The sequence below is a fragment of the Lepisosteus platostomus genome, chromosome 6, assembly GCF_059453375.1.
Source record: "Lepisosteus platostomus isolate fLepPlt1 chromosome 6, fLepPlt1.hap1, whole genome shotgun sequence".
NCBI lineage: Eukaryota > Metazoa > Chordata > Actinopteri > Semionotiformes > Lepisosteidae > Lepisosteus > Lepisosteus platostomus.
In genome coordinates this window covers 7,200,773-7,215,298 of record NC_142616.1, presented here as the reverse complement: position 1 = coordinate 7,215,298, position 14,526 = coordinate 7,200,773, and the positions used below count along the sequence as shown (strand labels likewise).

Genomic DNA, 14,526 nt, shown 5'->3' with positions numbered 1-14,526 from the left:
ACGTTGCCTAGCGACCATCCTCTGTCGTTGTAATCTCTAGTGGGTTACCGAGATCCTCCCTTAAGCATCGGTTTTCAAGTTCTCTCTTCTGTCCTTCCACTTCCTGCACGGGTTTTCTAGCACGAGGGCGCTGCTAGGACCCGCATTTCGAAAACATGTTTTAACCCCTGTTGTGTTACCCCTCTGCCCACCTCACCTTTTCCTCTAAGACAGAAGTTCTCAGACTTTGTGGACCAAGTACCACCCCTGATCAAACCAAAGCATACATTTACCACCTCCAAGTCATCTTCTCATAGGAACCCCAGAAAACCTCAATGACCAACATGAGCGCGTGCACACACACTCACACATAATAAAAACAGCACTGAGCACTTGCTAACACTTGCTGTCTGTGTCAGGGGCAGCAGCAGAGCTAGTGTCAGTGGCTGATGTATAATCCTCCTCTTGATGTATCGGAGTTGGCATCGGAACTCTTGGCGTCTATTCCTTTCAGACAAGACATAATCCTGGATTTTTTGTGGGGTTCATTCATTTTTGATCGATTGTTCTGTTGGCGAATGCGGTGCTGTTGGAGAAATCTTTCACCTTTGCCTCATTAAAGACAGTCAGGAGTCTGTCTCAGAAGTTAAAAGAAGTTTTTATTTCACGCACATGGGAGTGAAACACACAGAGATGATCAGTGTATGTTTCTCAAAGTAATTAACCTAGAACAGCCCCTACATTTTTTTCTGTTATCTATCACGCCTATCTGTGCTTACAAGATTGGCAGTTTTCCAAAATCACACACATCCTCCTACCTCCCTATCTGCTAAAGATCACTTATTTTAATACAATTGGTCAATTAGGTTCATAGCACGCATTCCTATACAATGGTATAGAATTACATAGTCGCCCTTGTGTCCACTCAGGTATTCGCGCACTGTATCAACATACAGTACCTAAGTACGTAGGCTGTGTATTTGACACACAGACTAATTTTATTAAAATAGAAAATATGAAAATCTGTCTCAAGCTTTCTGGAACTGATTAAGTTAAATACAGATGAAAAAAAATATTCAATTTTTAAATTCCCAATTTTTCAGTGCACGCAACAGATTTCCAGGGTCATCTGGCGCACCACCTGGGGGCGCTCCACGTACCACCAGTGGTACGCATACCACAGTCTGAGAACCCCTGCTCTAAGACATTCTTCAGACTGGGGTGTCTGACCCAAGTCCCGGAGAGGCTTGTGTGTCTGCATGTTTTCATTCCAGCTCAGCTTTTAAGAATATAGAAGGATCACATTCCTGGTTTAAGCTGACCGGTTCGACAGCTTCCACCTGCTCTTTGGATGGTGTTACTTTACAGTAGAGGGATCCAGCCCTGCTCCTGAAAATCTGCAATCCAGTTAGTCGGAGAGGTCACCCCAAATTTGGGATCTCCAGCCCTGATCCTGGAAATCCACAATCCTGTTCGTCTCATAGGTCACCCTAAATCAGGGGTCTCCAGCTCTGCTCCTGGACAGCCCCAGTCCAGTTAGTCTTATGGGTCATCCCAAATTTGGAATCTCCAACCCTGACCATGGGGAGCCCCAGTCCAGTACATTTTATAGGTCACCCTAATTCGGGAGTCTCCAACTCTGCTCCTGGAGAGCAGTTAGTGCAATAGGTCACCCCAAATTTGCGATCCCGAACCCTGATCCTGGGGAGCCCTAGTCCAGTAAGTTTTATAGATCATCCTAGATCAGGGGTCTCCCACCCTGGTCCTGGAGAGCCACAGTCATGTTGGCCATCTTAAATTAGGGCTGTACAGGATGAGGGTTAGAGACATCTACATTAAAAAGACCTAAAAGCCCCACAGGACCAGGATTATACAGCTTTACCGTATGACTCTCTTTTTCACAGTGAGTGTAATTGTGTTCTAGAAAATGATTTCCGAAAATCCGAACGACTCTGTGGTGAAGAGCACACGTGTGTGTGTGTGTGTGTGTGTGTGTGTGTGTGTGTGGTGTTGGAAGAGACAGGAGGGGCTGTGTCTCACCAGTCCAGCCCAACTCGGGTCACCCCGAATTCACACCTGAAGCGACAAGTCAGTGCAATGAAGCGTAGCGTAAGATGCCATCCATCCAATCCACACCAACTCCCGACCGTTTTCCGAATTCAAACATGGGGAAAGTCAACGGAACATTCGAGAGAGAGAGAGAGAAACACCCGAGTTGTAATTACAACACGGTGTAGTTGATTAAAACCCGACACGGGCCGGTGGACTTGCAACAGATCTCTGTTTCTTGTGGCTAAACAACCACAATACTTGACCTGTATCGGCGTCATCAACTAGTTATTGTGCTTGTGACAACAAAGTGAGAAGTTGCACAGTATCAACGGACCACACTGGCCCAGCATGAGCATAATATTGTTGTAGGTTGTGTTTATGTAGTTCACAGGGTATAGAAAGTGTGAGTTTTGTGCGATTTGAATGGATCTCTTGGGGGGTTACGCTACACTCACGCAAGCAAGTGGAAATAAAATAAGACTCGGAGCGTAAAACAAGACGCTGGCGGACGGACTCGCGGAGCCGGTGTGGATTGAAACATTGGTTAAAATGGAAGCGGGTCTGTTCCGTGAGTCAGACATGAGACGGACGATGGAAAAAACGCTTCAGAAACGCTTTCGGTGTGAATTGGAATCGAGTCCTGAGGTCCTTCCAGAGCTACATGCCCGGGAATAAGGACGTCGGGCAGAAGATGGCAGCGAAGATGAGGACCGCGGTGCCGATGCCAGCGGAGAGAGAGGCCGTGGTGGTGATTCTGGTGGCACCTGCGGCCGTCAGGACGACGAGGACAGGAAAGACAGTGGTAGAAGGAGACGCCCAGTTTCCGTGTCCTGAATTCTGAGGGGTGCTGCCGACGGTTGACCCATCTGACGGCTGTGAAACCTGGCTGTGTGAGTCTCCCCCTGCAGCAGTTGTAGAAACGTGGCTGTATGAGTCTCCCCCTGCAGCAGTTGTAGAAACGTGGCTGTATGAGACTCCCTCTGCAGCAGTTGTAGAGGCAGAATGGTTGTCAGGTTGCGCGGTGGAAGAGGAGTTTTCAGTGTCGTTGGCCGGTGTGATGGTGTTACTTTTAACCCCGACCCAGAATTTGTACTCATATTCGACAAATGTAGATCTGAAAGGCAAATGAAAAAGTGCTCTTTGTTAGAAGCCAGAAGGTGAAATAAAAAAAAAACAGTAGAGAATAAAAACACTACTGTCAGTGCCATAGGAAGTTACTGTCTGACTGGTGGGATTATGAATTTTGGAGGAGGGGCTGCAAATTTGTGATTCATTTTTTTTCACCCCCGTTTATGGATGTTCATGAGTGGTCATGAGTGTTTTGGGACGTTTCAGGTATGCGATCAAGTGAAAACGGGTTTTCATTTCAATTTGTGGATCTCTGCTCTCCTCTCTCCCACCAGGTGTGTACTGTAAATGAAACAAATTCACAATTGTATCACGTTCGTTTTCACAGAGTGGAGTGCTGATTAATCAATACAGATTCTGGTGCCTTTTTTTTCCAGTTTACAGTCTGAATCACAAATGACATAGAAACAAGACCAGACTAGTACCTGAATTCAATATCTTCCATTTGACCAGACACTGGTGCCACCCACACAACGTTTATCGATTGCTTCTGTAATGAAGATGTATGACTGACAGTATCATTCTGAAGGGAAAAAAATAAATAAATCAGAACTCTATTACATTTACCATTTTCTAAGGTCTAGAATGATTGCCTCTGACGAGAGTTTAACACAATCTCAGAATCATTTTTGTGCCTTACCGCACGTTATGCATAGATTTGAACCCCTCTTGATAAATAATTTTAACGTGCAGAAATAAAGAATATTTTAACCTTAGTTAAAATGTTTAAAATGAATAACAAATGCTTTAGATAACATCATGAGTTCCAACAACACAACACTGCCTCTACTGCGATGAGATTAAATTTCTGCAAATTAAAGTATTAGATTAGAATAAGGGTGGACTGGGGATTTATTGAATTTTAATTCAATTATTTAATTGACAACCGAATAATCAGCTTTTTTGGGAGAGTCATTTCAATGTCCCTAAAAATGAATGTGGGACAAGGGTAGTCATGGACGTCGGTCTGAGCGAATTAACCAGCGATTTGAGAATAGTCATGTAGCAGTACTATAAATGCCCACTAGGCGGCAATCTTCTCAAAGATATAAACGCGTCGGAACGTTTTGCGTCTTACTGGAGGATATTTTTTTCTTACCCAGCAGAGATAATCGCTTATTTGGACAACTAAACAATTTAACATTTATTTTTCTATTGGGAAAATTCGAAATTTAAGGTTAATTATGATACAAGATAGTAACAAGATTTTTACAAGCTGAAGAGCCAAAAAAAAGCAACATCACATTAATTCTATCATTAGATTAATTAGTGGTTTAGTTATCTAGCTAGGATGTCAGATGGCATATGGGTTCCCAGAACCAGGATTAGAAACCCCTGTGATCTACCAGATTAAGAGCAGATGAATTTCCCTTCCACAGGAAGGTGAGAGACATAACCTCTATTATGTGTGACTCATGTGGAAAATTCTTCTAAACAGGTTTGCCATGCAGGTGGTGTCAGCTGGTATCTCCTGGATGCCTCTGTTGTTGTGTAATAACCATGTTGCCTGAGTAGCAGGAGATCACCCGAGGAGAAAGTAAAGGAAACTGTGCAATGTTTTGGTGATACAACTTTCCCCCTCCTCTCAAAGACAAGATTTTTCTGAAGATAAATGAAGGTGAATATCACCTCACCTAGATCATATCATCTTATATCATTTTGGTTATTGTACAACTGCTGTGCACCACAAAACCGAGGTATCTTCTTTAGTGCAGAAGACAAATTCCCAGCAGAATTTTTTTTTCTCAACAATCCTGAATCTCAAAAAGATAGGAGACGATTACTCTTTCCCTGTGTCGTATCTTAAGGGCTTTGAGTCTCTAAAGTATTGTATGTTGGTTTTTGCAGAAAAAATGAAACGCTTGTTACACTTAGTAACCTGATTAGTTAGTTGTCTTGGGTCACAATTCGCGCGCATAACAGGGAATTCTGTGATAGCCTGGCCATGGTAACAATCAGACATATGTAACTAGATGTCAAGTGGACATTTTTTTTCAGACAAGGAGCAAATCAGCCCGTGTTTAAAAATACACTAACCTTCTTTCTGTGCACAAACGTAAGTCTAGGATCATTTAATTGTTTCAAAATCCATCAGTCAGATCATTAAGTGTTATCCCAGATTTGTGAGTCACAATTAAATTTAGGTAATGAGTAAAATAGTGTTAAAACAGTCTATTAGTGCCGTTAAATTTATTACACACTGTAAAAAATATATATTCCTTACCAAATCTTGAATTAAGTTTCAGTCATTTGGTAAGATTAGGAGTTTGCTATTGATAGCCAATTAAGCTATAGCAGGGGTTTGTTATTATAACATTCATGTAATTCTATCAACACTTTTTAAATATACTTAAGTTATAAGCAAGTATAGTTTTAGCAATGTTTCTAAGTGATCCTGTTTGGACAGTCCTCACTTAAGGCTTTACATTGGTTGCCTATGAAGTCGCATATTCAAGATAACCCTTGTTATTGATTTTCAAGGCTCTAAACAATCTGGTTCCATCATACTTCAAACTCCTCCATGTTCCCACTCCCTCCAGTAGACTCCGGGCCCTTGAGACTGGTCCTCTGCTCACTGCCCACAGGACTACATCATGAACCTGTGGTGACCCTGCCTGTTCTGTTACTGCTCTATAGTGTTATGGAATGACCTTCCTGCATCTCCTCGAGAGACAAATTCTTAAACTCTTTTCAGATGCAAACTCAAAATTCACCTTTTTTACCAGCGCCTACATCTGATTGCCCTACATTCTACCTCTATGAACATGTATGTTCTTGTTTATTTTTTCTTTTACTGTTTATTGTACTTTATTTTGTCTTTTTCTCTGTATTGCTACCTACACGCTCCTTGTTTTGGCCACGGACATATTTTTATTATTATTGTTAAAGTGCAGGTTGCAGCTCTCCAGAAATAGCTCACAGATCTAGGAAAAGCAACATCAGAAGCACAGGACGAGTTTGATCATGCAAACGAGCCCCTGGTACTCACTGAGATATTACATGTCAGCCCCTGAGAGGTGTTCGCGTTGAGAATCTTGAAAGAGCCAGAAGTCATGTTTGTCCCGACAGTTCTGGCCTGCAGTAGAAAACCTCTGAAAGAGGTTCCATTCTCAGCTTCCAGGGTAACTTTAAAAAAAAGAAAAGGATTTTCAAAAAACACTCGAGACTTAATCACGCTGTGTCTGCAGTGACCTGCAGAATAAATCACAACAGTAACAGGTGTGTGTGCGTGCATGCGTGCGCATGCACATGTTGGTGAAATCCACTACAAATTAGCTACTCTGGTTGGAAACTTTCAGAAATTTTTACACAAAGCAATGTAGTCATAGAAGATTATGAATAGAATGTTTGTACAAGTGAAGCCTGCTTTGTAAACTGATTTCGTTAGTCTTAGCATCTGTGCATTTGATTTTGGTGCAGTATTGTGGCTCAAGCAGGTATCAGATTCCATTGTTTCTGTTATCTCAGAGGTGTTTAGTGATTTAATGACCATGACTTGGCACAGCGGGTAGCAGTGCTGGGGCCCTGGGTTCAATTCCTGGGGTGCTGTCTGTGTGGAGTTTGTTCTCCCCCTGTGTTCATGTTGGTTTCCTCTGGGAGCTCTGGTTTCCTCCCACAATCCAGCGACTACTTGTAGGTTAATTGACTGTGAAGATTGGCCCAGGCGTGTGTGTGCCCTGTGATGGACTGGCGTCCCATCTAAGGTGTATCCCGCCTTATGCCCATTGCTTGCCAGGATAGGCTCTGGCTCCCTTGCAGCCCTGACTTGGAAGCTGTGACTAGAAAATGGATGAATTGATGGCTGGAAGGACTCTGCAGGGGTTAGGATTTCAAACTGTTGCCTCTCCCTGGCCATCACCCAGACATCAGGTTGCCTCTTACCTGTGATCTCCTCTCCAGGGTGAAACCAGCTCTTGCTGGCTGTGACATTGAACGGTGAAGGCGAGCTCTGGGGCATTGTTCCGTTGTGGTTGGGCACCATGCTTTGGCACGACTTCCCAACTTGTCCATTGGGATAACCCTCAGTGCCCAGCAGGAAACACCCACTGACGAGAAGGAAAACTGACAACATCCACGCAGTCATCTGACCATACATGTCCAGAGGGAAGGGAAGAAGGTTAGGATCAGGAAAGCATGTGGGAATTATTAAGGCAAGATGATTCATGTAAAAAGGGTAATATTGTGTTGAATGAAAGCAGGGGATCTACTGTTAAAATTGCTTAATGGACCAGTAAGACCTCATTGTAAAAATGGGGAATATGTTGGTCATCATATTACAGAAAATTGCTCTGTTAAGATATTGCTTTTTCAATAACACCACCACCAAAAATAATAATCATTCTTACACTTTATAGTGCTTTTCTGGACACTCCACTCAAAGTGCTTTACAGGTAATGGGGACTCTCCTCCACCACCACCAGTGTGCAGCCCCACCTGGATGATGCTCCAGTACTCTTCTCACACACCAGCTCTCAGTGGGAGGAGAGCAGAGTGATGAAGCCAGTTCACAGAGGGGGGTTATTAGGAGGCCATGATTGGTAAAGTCCAGGGGGAAATTTGACCAGCATGCCACGGTAACACCCATACTCTTTTCAAGAAACACCCTGGGATTTTTAATGATCACAGAGAGTCGGGACCTTGGTTTTATGTCTCATCTGAAGGACAGCACCTCTCAAAGAGTATAGTGTCCCCGTCACTTTAATGGGGCATTACTACCCAAAAAGGCCGCAGGGTGAGCGCCCCCTACAGGTCCCACTAACACCATAAGAGTGCCATGATACATTCCAGTGCTAAAAAGGGAGTTATCTTTTAATTAGAATAACTTAAAATGTTTTAAAAGGCATTGACAAAGTCAACCCAATGGACTAAACATGAAGCAGAAGACACGAGTGGACTGTACAGCGAAGTGTGTTTATAACTGAGAGTAGGACACACCTTGTTACACAAACTGTAATTGGAGTCTGGAACAAGCTGGAATAAGCTACCCAGACACATTGCGTAAGCCCCTGGTGTCTCTCAAGAAACAGCTGGATGGAGATCTCCTGTTTGTAATCTTTCATATTTTTAATCTTTTAATATAAGTGTCACAGTCTTCATCCCTCCTGTAGAGGGCGCTCTGACCATTTTGTATTTTAGTTTCATCATTACATGCACCTGTTTCCTATTTCCTGTCTACTTAAGTTTGACGTCTCTGGGCTTGAGGGCTCGGTATTGGAAGTTGAACGCCACAAGGCCTGCCTATTCCCCGGATTGGCGAGTAGCCTGAGGTCTTATTCCCCAGCGTCCTGACCATCTGGGTCGGGGGCTTGGAGCACCAGGCTCCATCATGATTTTACTTCCGTGTTCCTGATTCCTCGTCCCCGTTCTGTCTCTGTTTGGTTGGATCTACCGGCTTTGTACTTTTGGGCTGCTTCCTGGTTTCCCCTTTCGGATTGTTTTGGACTTGTTCGCCTGCGCCACTGCGTCTGTTAGTGCTTACACGATTCCTCCTCTTACGATTTGCTCAGTTAGACATAGAAGAACTCCCGAGAGATTTTTGCTGACATCCAGTGCGATAATAGGTGGTAACACAAAACTTCAGGGTCTTGTACAGCTAGCCATTACAAACAGTGTCCCAAAAGCCCCACGGATCCTGTCTTGACTGCAATGCGGAGGCGAGCGAGACATTCAGTTTTCACCAGCTTGTAACCCCGGTCTCCCTTTCAAAAAAAGAATTCACCTTGCGACTCCCCTCCATTCCACTTCGACAAAGGCAGTTCCTGCAATGTTTCTACACCCTATGAAAGCGACAAGCTCGCTGAGCACCACACTTTCAGCTAACTGTTTATTTGTCGCGGTGCTAGTTTGGACACGGGGATGTCAGCGCCCTCCCTGTGCGTAGCAGGGACCTCATCCGCCTGAGCTGGGGGAGGTCTCCTTTAGCTCGCTCGGCTGGTTCCCTGTTGCGTTACGCTGGAGACCCGGGTTCGCGCCCCAGGTGTTGCGGGATGAACCGGCGAGGGCACGAGCCCACGCGGAACAGCAAGAGTCACACTTTGTTTGCAAGCCATTTGTCCCATTAACACTTCCATCTTCCAGCTTCATTCTAATTCCAGTGTCTACCCACTAGACGTGACAGACTAGGTGTGATTTGTCGTAGCTTCGGTGCTCTGAGTGACTGTTAGGTCACCTTAGCTGCCTGTTGCTGAGTACGGCGTTTACAGGGTAAACCAAAACTTTTTCCTCTTGAACCTCTCTCTCATACAAATAAAAGAAAACACACAAACTTCCACAACATGACAATTTTCTCTTTTTTTGCGAACTAAACAGTTCTATACACATGTAATACTGGTGTGGCTCTGTTACTGTTTTTTTTTAATTTATTTTCATTTTTTTAAGTTAAAAAGGATACAAAGGCAGGCTCAAGTAAAAAGAAAGAGAGACAGAATTCCGTCAACCGAACCTCTCCCGTGCCAACATCATCAGTTTCTTTTTGCCTTTGTAGATCTGTTTCAGGTTATCGATAAACTGTGTAAACTGGATGTGTCATGTACAGTAATACATGTCGCTGTCGGACTGGACAAAGCTGTGGCTTACCTTTCGAAAGCTGTTTGCTGCTGGGTTCGCTTCTGTTTGCTCCGCTGGAGAAGGTCATAGTGGTCTGAGAGGGAAGATCGCAGAAGAGCTGACTTTTTATAATGCCAGGATTGTTTATGCTAAGGGCAAACAGGTTTCGGTGAAATCCGCTGACTTGTGCAATTTATCAATAGAGACTCCAGGGAGGAATATTTGGAGGTCAAAGACGACCGTTTCGGTAAATGAGGTAAATGACATTACGAAGGCGTGGCTGTGCACCATTTGAAAACAATGACTGAGCCAGCATAGTTTTTTTTTCTGTGGATTTGAAGTAATAGAGTAATAAAGCAAGAACTCACGAGCCTCAGGAGCTTTTGATGTACATCCTAACTGTCTGACGCCAGTACCAAACTAATGAACACTTCCAATTAAATCTATGCTAATTCCCACAAATTATCTTATAATCATTATTATATCATTATAATCATTATTATCATTATCTTGAATTATTGGCCTCCTAATAATCCCCCTCTATGAATTGACTTCATTACTCTGCTCTCCTCCCCACTAATAGCTGATGTGTGGTGAGCGTTCTGGCGCACTATGGCTGCCGTCGCATCATCCAGGTGGGGCTGCACATTGGTGGTGGTGGAGGGGATCCCCATTACCTGTAAAGCGCTTTGAGTGGAGTGTCCAGAAAAGCGCTATATAAGTGTAAGTAATTATTCATTATTATTATCTTAGTAACTGAAACAACTTAATTTGGTAACAACACACCACACGCATAATATTATAATTATATACTGAAAGTCCAGTGTGTGAATGTTATTCTCAAAATCTGTGCATTATTTTTATAAAGATTATAGACCTTGGCAATAGAAGAGCAAATGAAAGTAAAATCCTGGTAAAAGCACAGTACAGTGTGGTAAAGCCTCATTCAGATTAAATGAAATAAAGTGAATGTAGAATCAACATTTCAAAAATACCATGCGAAAATGTCACAGTGGTCCTTCACAACTTCCTATTTGGGGGTGAGTTGTATTACTTCCTATTCCTCAAAGTGCTACTAGATAAAAAAGAATACACCAGACAATGTTCTGTATGTGAGACCACGTGGGAAATCTGTATTTCTCCGTTGAGAGCGTCTAAGGAGTCGCGTCAGGTGATCAGGAAATGCACGTGGGGATTAGGGTTCCCTCATCACCTCGCCTCTTCGCACCACCGTGAAAACATCCTGTCAGGTGACAGGCAAGGTCGGGCGAAGGTGATGAGGGAGCCAGCAAGCCAAACCGTCACAGTGAGGACTTGTTAGACGATGCTGTTCTGGGCCTGTTATTCCACATTTGGCCACAAGGGGGACAAAAGGCAATGATGTAACTACTTTAGGGGGAAAAGATAGATACTTCATTGATCCCGTGAGGGAAATTGCAGTGCAACAGCAGCTTAACACAGTCAACACAGCACAGTGTAATGAAATGATACAATAATACAATATATACAATACAATCAGTGCACTAAGAGCTACTTACAGTCCAGAACATACATAGAACAAACCAGAACAAAACAAAACAGTACACAAAAAGTTGTATTGCACAATATAAATATAAATATAAATATAAATATAAATATATTGCAAACGTGAAAGCCAGATGTAGCAGAGAGTTTTATTTTTAGTCCAAAAACAGGTCAATATTAATGTTGCCTCTGCCCAGACACACAGTGGATGAGTTGTACAGTCTTATGGCAGGAGGCAAGAATGACCTCCTGTGGCGCTCCCTGTCACACCGGGGATGGATTAGCCTATTGCTGAACGTGCTCTTCATCCTCACAAGCCTGTTATAGAGGGGATGGGAGATGTTGTCCATGATGGCCTCTAGTTTGGACACCATTCTGACCCAATGATGTGGATGTGGCGCAGTGGTAAGCACTGCTGGTTTGGAGTTCTGGGGCCCTGGATTCAGTGCTGGACCTGGGGTGCTATCTGTGTGGAGTTTGTGTGTTCTCCCCATGTTGCTGTGAGTTTCCTGTGGGTGCTTTTGTTTCTCCCACAACCCAAACACAAGCTGGTAGGTTAACTGACTTCTGGGAAAACTGGCCCTGGTGTGAGTGTGTGACTCTGTGTCTGCCCCATGATGGACTGGAGGGAAATCCCACACACAGCTGTTAACAACAGTGCAAAAGTACATTATCGATCAAGGACAAGTGTCTGACTTTGGTGTATAGCCATGTTGTCATTAGTAAGGACCACTAACTTGTAACTGCCAATAACCAGGTTATTGACAGTGGGTTGATGATCTAACTGAAGTGCTACCCAGACACCCATGCAAAGCCTGTCCCATTCACCCTAAAACCACTGATGAACACAAGCCTCCGAGAAGCCTGTAGTATTGTGAGTAACATGGAGCGCTTAACCAGCAGAGGGCAGTCTCGGGTGAAAGACTGCTGTGCTGTTTGACAGCCTCTAGATAACGAAAGAACCAGCAGGTGGCAGCACTCGTTCCCTGTAGACAGAAGGCAGGAGGCAGATTCACGGCTCTCTCCCTGGAGTTCCCTCCATGCAGACACTCTTTCTCACCTGTGTGGCCCACGATCACCTGCTCTGTCCTTTCTTCTTCTGGTCTTAATGTCCCTGCTGCCTTCCTCTCTCACCCTCACTCAACAAGCCTAAACATCCGGAGTCTCATTTCTGCCTCTCGGTGTGGAATCGGCCTTTCCCCTGCCCGTGAAACAATTCCACGTGGTCAGATAACTGCTGAGTGCCGGCAAGGCTTATCTTGCGGCCATATCAGGATGTCCTGCTTTGTAAGACGTGATGGATTTGCCAGCAGCTCTATCACCCTGCGGCTTCCCTCTCACCGACATCAGAGAAAAAAAAGACGTGGCATTTTTTTTCCCCCACTTAGAAGAAAAAGAGAAAAGAAATGAGCCTGATCTTGTCCGATCTCAGATGTTAACAAATAAAAACCTCCCAGCTGGCAGCCCCACTGGAGCTCAGCAGGTGTGAGCCTGGTCAGTACCTGGATGGGAGACTCAGGTTGCTGCTGGAAGAGGCGTTAGTGGGGCCAGTAGGGGGCGCTCAACCTGCGGTCTATGTGGGTCCTAATGCCCCAGTATAGTGACAGGGACACTATACTGTAAAATGACGCTGTCCTTCAGATGAGATGTAAAACTGAGGTCCTGACTCTCTGTGATCATTAAAAATCCCAGAGGTGTTACCCTAGTGTCCTGGTCAAATTTCCCCCTGGCCTTTACCAATCATGGCCTCCTAATAATCCCCATCTCTGAACTGGCTTCATCACTCTGCTCTCCTCCCACTGAGAGCTGGTGTGTGGGGAGAGTACTGGAGCATCATCCAGGTGGGGATACACATTGGTGGAGGAGGGGATCCCCATTACCTGTAAAGCGCTTTAAAGGGAGTGTCAAGAAAAGCATTATATAATTTTTCAGGAATTATGATAATTAATTATTATTATTTTTTAGTGTCAGAACCAGGCTTTTTTTTAAAAAAAAACGACTTCCCTTGTTGTAATTGGCATTAGGCTGATTTCCAAAGTGCAACGGATTTCTATATCCGCCCTGCTTTTTTGTTTTAAATGAGGTGAAGCTGAATTTAGCTGTTCCCTGAAGTTGCTGACTTGACCAGCGCGTCAACTGGTTGATAAACGCGCGGGCATCGCATCGGCCTCACGGGGGCGCTCTAACAAGCTTGTGACAGTAGCACCCGGAGAGAGAGGAGTTAGACAGATAGGTAAGACTTTATTGATCCCGAAGGGAAATTGAGGTGTTACAGCAGCCCAGCCCAAGACAAGCAAAAACAGACATCGGCATAGAAATTAAAATTAAAATAATTACAGCAATACAAAACAAATATATAGAGTTAGGAAAACGTGTGCAAAATATGCTCATAGTCACCGTAAAACAAAGTGCTATAGGGGAAAGGGTATATACAGATTCAGTGTCCAAAAAGTTTAATAGTGCAACATGCTGTCATGTCAAGGGCTAGCAGTCCTAGCCTAGGGCAGTGTTATACACCCTGACAGCCGCCGGGAGGAAGGACCTGTGGAAATGTTCCCTTGAGCACCGGAGCTGGAGCAGTCTGTTGCTAAAAGTGCTCCGCTGCCCAGTAACAGTCCCATGAAGCGGCTGAGAGGTGTTGTTCATGATGGCTGTGAGCTTGGTCAGCGTTCTCCTCTCAGCCACCACCTCCAGGGGGTCAGGGCTCAGGCCCAACACAGAGCCCGCCTTCCTGAGGAGATAGGGCGGTCATCATCCACCCAGATCATCCGTCGTGGTCTGATGAGGAGTGGGTGCTTGAGGGTCACTACGCGAAGTGTATTGTCCGAGTTAGTCTACAGATGCAACTCCCCGCTGTCTTTTTTTAAATTAGTTTTGGAAATGTAGCTTCTGAATTTTTTTTTTTAATGTATAGTGGTTCTCGGAAAAAAAAGACCAAGCCCCGGACGACGGCTGATCTGAAAAGAGAATACCCAGCGTGGCAGCTGGTTCTCCTGAAGATTTATGAGTGACTCAACGCTGAGGCTGTTTTTTTCGAAGTACACGGCGCACATATTGGATTTTTATTACATTTAAGAAAACATCCAATGTTGTACCTTTTAAAGGCTCAGCACAGTTACTTAAAGGTTACTGCTAATACAATTTTTATACCAGATTAATACATTTCAAATTACTGCTTGCAGTAAATTTCCTCTGCCAAAAAAGTTCAATATTTTGTGATTAGAAAGGCCGGTATTGATAATTTTATGTTTTATAGCGCACATGGTTGTGATCTTTTTAATTACTTTTAAAACCTAT

The 14,526-nt window shown here is 44.1% G+C and overlaps 1 long non-coding RNA gene across 1 annotated transcript; it reads right to left on the bottom strand.

Moving 5' to 3' along the window:
• Positions 1–618: 618 nt before the first annotated feature.
• On the bottom strand, positions 619–9,895 carry LOC148659965 (uncharacterized). Its single transcript, XR_015939338.1, has 5 exons — positions 9,736–9,895; positions 7,042–7,243; positions 6,149–6,285; positions 3,585–3,682; positions 619–3,145 (listed from the first exon to the last, which is right to left on the bottom strand). It is a non-coding gene; the product is annotated as an uncharacterized LOC148659965 (long non-coding RNA).
• Between the last annotated feature and the right edge of the window lie 4,631 nt (positions 9,896–14,526).